This window comes from Chrysemys picta, chromosome 1, assembly GCF_011386835.1.
Source record: "Chrysemys picta bellii isolate R12L10 chromosome 1, ASM1138683v2, whole genome shotgun sequence".
Taxonomy (NCBI): Eukaryota; Metazoa; Chordata; order Testudines; family Emydidae; genus Chrysemys; species Chrysemys picta.
In genome coordinates, this window is record NC_088791.1 from 71,403,748 (window position 1) to 71,409,747 (window position 6,000).

General features: G+C 38.6%; 1 long non-coding RNA gene across 2 annotated transcripts in view; it reads left to right on the forward strand.

Annotated features, from left to right (window-relative positions):
- Positions 1 to 3,459, forward strand: part of LOC122174675 (uncharacterized) — a 45,620-nt gene extending 42,161 nt beyond the window's left edge. For both annotated transcript variants that reach the window (XR_010590998.1, XR_010591005.1), the window contains 2 exons: positions 2,145 to 2,235; positions 3,177 to 3,459. This is a non-coding gene — a long non-coding RNA (uncharacterized LOC122174675). The remainder of the gene's footprint in view (positions 1 to 2,144; positions 2,236 to 3,176) is intronic.
- The last annotated feature ends 2,541 nt before the right edge of the window (positions 3,460 to 6,000 follow it).

Genomic DNA, 6,000 nt, shown 5'->3' on the forward strand with positions numbered 1-6,000 from the left:
GGTCACCCAATGGCATTAATAGGCAGTAGATTTAAAACAAACAAAAGGAAGTACTACTTCACACACCACACAGTCAAGCCGTGGAACTCATTGTCAGGGTATGTTGTGAAGGTCAGAAATATAGCAGGGTTCAAAAAAGAACTAGATAAGTTCCTGGAGGATAGGTCCATTATTGACTATTAGTCAAGATGGTCAGGGATGCAACCACATGATCGGAGAGTCACTAGCCTCTGTTTGCCAGAAGTTAGGAGTGGATGACAGGTGATGGATCACTCAATGATTACCTGTTCTATTCATTCCCTCTGAAGTATCTGGCATTAGTTTCTGTTGGAAGACGAAAAAACTGGGCAAGCTGGATCTTTGGTCTGAGCCAATATGGCTGTTCTTATGTTTCATAGATTCTGTTCTTAGTAATGACATGAGCTATACTACATACTGTATCACAATTGCATTTAAATGAGCATTGTCTGAATGGGAAGACTGAAAACAATAGAAGGTGTTTTGGTTAAACTTATTTTTGTAAAGGTACTTTACTTTCCGTACTTCCACACAATGATTACCTTTTCCTACATGAGCTATTAGTAAGGCAAAAAAGGTAGCTTAATTTCCATTCAAGGAACAATAGATGGAACTGTTTAAGTTATGACTCTGCATAACAATCTAACAGAGAAGAAAACATGATATTTTCACAACATGGGCCAAATTCATCCCCGATATAATTCCATCAATTCCAATGGACGCTCTTCACCTTTGAAGGGTGACCTGGTCTTCAGATAACTTGGACAATGTTGTCATCTGTAATTACATAATGAGGCAAACTGATGCCTGGGGTAAGGATGTCAAAGCCGATGTAGTTGTGCTTGGGATGAATTTGTCCCAGGGAGTCTGTAGCAAAAGTAACACATTGCAGGAGGAGGCAGTGAAGGTAAGAAAAGTGTGTTTTGGTTTTTTTTTTTTTTTTTTTTTTTTTTTTTTCCTTGGGGCAGTAAACCTATCTAGTTGCTTTGGATGTAAACCTCTTACCTTTTATACATTAAATCTGTGAAAATGTTAGTGGAGACCTTAAATATATATGAATGATGTGCCTTATTCTGCCATCTCTACTGTTTGGAAAAGTTGAAAAAGGGAAAAAATAGACAGACATCCACCTGTGTGTGTATCCAAACAGAGAATTTCCAAAATGTCTCTTATTTCTAAGACTTTACAGCCAGCATAAAAACTCCTTGTTTCATTACTACCACATGTAACCTCACTTAGTTCAGTACTGCTAGAAATTTTAGAAGGCCTCACAGTGGAAAATCTTTAACTCATTACCTTCCTTTCCTATAGTTCTTCATTTTTGACATTTAGGACACCGGTATTTCCACATTGTCAGCCCAGACTGTACAGAGCTAGGAGCATAAATTTAAGCTCCTATTTCTTTAAAAATCTGGACCCAAAATCCTGTCAACAAGCTTATAGAGGGCCTGCTGATCGGGAGGGAGGGAGGGTTTAAGCACATGATACAGTTACTGTAATTTGGTAATTTAGCCCATGTTAGTTTAAGGAAAATAACTAATCTTTTTGTGAAGAACTGTTGGCCATAGTAACTACTTGGTGTGTCCTAATAAAACTGCAGTAATGGAAATACTGATGCTATATTTCACCAAAACCTTAAACAGGCGTGTGTGTGTGATTGATTGATATATATATATAATTTCTCTTCACTTCTGATGATCAAGAGATGTATGTTAACAAGGGGCAAAGCACCTATTTATCAGCTTTCTCTTCTTGCCTGATACATTCAGGAATTCCATAAACTGGTACTAGTGACATCACAGCTGCCTTCTGCAGAAACAGTTGAGAGGTTGAAAGTGCTGGCACTTACTTATGCTTAAATTTCGTGGTAAGCAACACTAGTGGAGAAAGCAAATATCGATAATAAGGCTTGGAGCAAAGTCACTTAAATAAATGTTTGCCCCAGTACAGTGCTGCTCTATTTTCTATTTTGATAGACCAGGCCATAGTCAGGGGTAACATACCTCACTGTTTCTTTTATTACTGCATTAAAAACCACTACATTGTAAGATGTACCCTATTTAATTTAACAGGAAATCTGGAAAAGGTCTTGGATGATAGTGACCTTTCTATTTCTTCTGTCACAGCTCCTTTTCATCCTTGGTACAGCTTTGATTAAACTGCAAAAGAAGCTGGATATGTTGATAGTGCAAGTACCATCCTTCAGACCAGAGCTAGGTAAGATGATGATGTAGTTCTCTAATCTTAGCTGTGGCTATTGGATTTCTTTCAGTGCTGCATTCTGCACCCACAAATGATATTCATGGGGGACTGAATGGGTCAGGGAATTGGTAATGAGCGATAGATCAGTAACCTAGAGGTGAGAGGCTCCGAGTCAGCTCTGACTAGTGGTTACCAAGAGTGACTCACATCTGTGGTGTGTCTGATCTATGTAAAATGAGTTGGTGGTTAGTTGGCAGTTTCAGCAGTCCCAGGATTTAAAGGTGCATGAACCTTTTTCCCCTTGAGGTGCTCCCTCTAGCACAGGGAAAAGGCACATTATAAGCAAGTGGTTGTGGAGATTCTTGTGCAGCATTTACTATGTACATAGCAGGGGACTTGAGTTTTCAGGGAGTTCAATTGAGCACTTTTCTTTATCACTAAAATTCATATGAAGAAACAAAAATCCAAAATATATTCTTGGAGTAGTCTAAGAGGAGGCAGGCAGCTTTTCAAATCCCCTCTGCATCGCTTAGCTATGAACTGAGAGGGACTCAAGCTGTTTTTTCTTTTTTCTTTTTTTAAATATCAGTGCCTTATGTATACAGAAGGCTTTGCTATCCATAGTGCTGGTTGAATAATTTGTTAAATTGCTGAATTTCAGACTTTTTTATTTGCAAATAGATTGGCTCTTAAGAATCTGTACACTTGTAATTGGTTCAAAGTATTTCAACAATTTCATCCTAAAAGTTGCTTTGGAACAGATTTTGCTATTTGCTATTTCTCTCCTATGGTATTGTTTCTGTACTCTAATTGGATAAGTCACTAAAAATAGCACAGGGGGGGCATTTAGGCCCTTGATTCTCTCCATGAGAGGGTGGGAGCTGTTTGTGGGCTTGGGAGGAGCTAGGCCATCATGATTAGAACATGCTTAGGTTATTTTAAAATTTCCTTTCCAGTTGGGTGCAGTCCCTATAATGAAGCTTGTGGATGGCTCCTTGCATAGCTTATTTAATTACTCTGTGCCATGGATTTTGTACTGCCCTAACTAGAGAGTGGAACATACTCCTCTCACTTAACTGCATTAGTGCCAGGAATGGAGTTCAAGGAAACATCTTGAATCTACTTGGTGTTGTCTGATGTTCACTTAAAATGTCGTCATACTTACTAAATGCATTTATTGAACTTACTGGTGTCCACTTTACCACAGTTATGTCTTGAATAAATTAATATTTTGTGGCAGAGGTGTGTGTGCATTGTCCTTGTGGTTTTGTCAGATCTTTATTATAATATTCCTTATAGCACTGACAGATTATTTCTAAAAGTTATTCTTCTTTTTGTAATTGCCTTTGACAGTCACCTGCACACAGTAAATGGAGGGGTTGTGCTTTAATCACCAGAGATGATGTTTATATGGGTAAGGCAATAGACTCAGGATATCTGGGTTCTTTTCCCCAGCTGTGCCACATATTTCAGCATAACTTTTGACAATTTACTGTGTCCCTGTTCCCCATTTGTCAAATAGGGAAGTAGTATTATCACCATCTCATGGGAGATGTTTTGAGGAGAAATTGTTAATGCATGTCAGGTGTTCAGAAGATATTACAGTGATAAGAACTAAAATAACGTGACAGTTTGATGCTGCTTCTGCTGTCAGTTCTATAATTTATTTTATTGGCTTTTGTTTAAATGGCTGATACACTGCTTCCACTTTCCTCTCTTTAAACACAATGTATTTTTCATTAAATACATACCTGTTATGGGCCTGAAATCTCTTTTCATCAAGAGTCAAAAAGAAAAAATATAAACGAAATATGTCAAAAATGTGATTTCTAACTTGCCAAAAAGTTCATATATTTTCCTACTTCCTCCAGTTTTACTTACAAGTAATATGATCTACTAAGTTCCCCCCGCCCACCTTGTAACTAAATGATTGTCAGCTTAGACATGTCAGGACACTTCCAGTGAGATGCTCAGATAAAAACTGAAATTGCGTATACAAGCAAAACAGGAACTGTAAAAGTGGCACTTACCACCATGCCACTTTTAAAAGCGCTAGTAGAAAATTCACACTCTAGATGAATCTACATCAGTTCCTCCTCTGCACTCTTTCAAATAATGTATAATGCTTATCAAAGAATCTGATAATGTAGCTAGTTCTCTGTAGTGGGAGGCCATGCTGTTACATAAATATATACATATAATGCAAGTGTGGAAGAACCCAGTATGAAAGGCTAAGTGGTGTTCTGGTGTGTTCAATTACTGGGTGATAGAGAGCTAAATTATGGGACTACAGCACTGAAAGATGATTAATACATGTAAAAAAACTCAGGTATAGCTCCAGAATTCACCTTTTTTTAAAAAAAAAAGTCCTTTAAAGTACATGCTTTGACAAAGACTTTTTTTTTTTTTTAAAGTCACCTAAACAGTCTTTCCTCACCTGTGGAGGTTAGTCTCTTTTCCAGACCATTGCAGAATGTGAGCACCTCTTCTCTGATGCCCCTAAACCAAAGGCAGCATTGCCCAAATGCATGAAGTAAGTTGAGATGACAAATGCTGTGTAGGAAAGGCCATTGCAGACTGACTGATAAGTAACATTTGAAGCTGTTTATCAAATCAAAATAGATAATTTCAGTTGCCTCCTTTTTATAGGTGCTATTGGACATTTCAAGGCTCCATAAGAGAGTCATGCAAGTGCAGCTTATTCATCTGCACTCTTTATGCCATAACATCAGCACACAAGAAAAAATACAAAGAGACAACAAAAAATCATTTGCCTTTAATTCTCCATGAAGTGGCATCAATCTGCAGCCAAAGGCCAAATCAGAGTTATGCTCCTCGATCTGTTTGCCCACTTCTGTGCCTGACTTGATCATTTGTTATGCCTAACCTTGATTCTGGTCTAAAATGCAGTGGGAGGGGCTAACCACCGTGATTAGGATTCCATCTGAGATCCTAGGCATGTACTTGGGCTGCTAGCTCCTCCTGCCATTCATGCTGTGGCCGCTACACTTCCATTTTGAGAGCGCTAGTTTGATTAGAGCTAGTACGGGTATGTCGACTTGAGCTAGAAATTACTTCTCCAGCATAGAGATACCCTAACCATGTTCTGTACAAACAACCAAGGAATGTGTTTCTGTGGACACCGGGTGAGGAAATCCCACTGAAGTAAATGGGTTCCCTTGCATGGAGCACTTCACAGTATCCTGCTCCAACAGATACACCTTGGTAAAGGTGCAACACAGTTGGGCGAGGTGGAATGATGGCCAAGTTTGCCTTTTAAATCCCCACCTACCCCCTAAAATAACATTCTCTGTTAATGTTTCTCTCCACGTACTGGGGTCCTTGTGAATTCTCACCCCTGGTTCTACCAAGTCTTTGTACATGGTTGAACCTATGCCCCAAAGAGCTTACAATCTTACAAAGAAAAAAATAGTGGGTGCATGCAGGGGAGTGAGGGTACTGGAGTGAGACTACAGTGGCATATGAATCTAGCACAGTTTATTTTTGAAGAGCTTTGTGGAAGAAGTGAGACTTGCAGAGGGATTAATTTAATATCTTTGAAGAAGTAAAGTAAAATATGGACATCCAATTTTGCTTTGATGCCACCATTTTTGGTTATTTTTCAGATGATATAAAACGAGGATGAATGCCAGTATCCAAAACCCACCAATTAATTATACACATTCCCTTGATATTTCTCCTTGTAGAATGCTACTGGAAATATAGCAATTCTAGCCGTATTGCTATCTATTCCCATAGTCCCCTCCACAAGAATGCTCT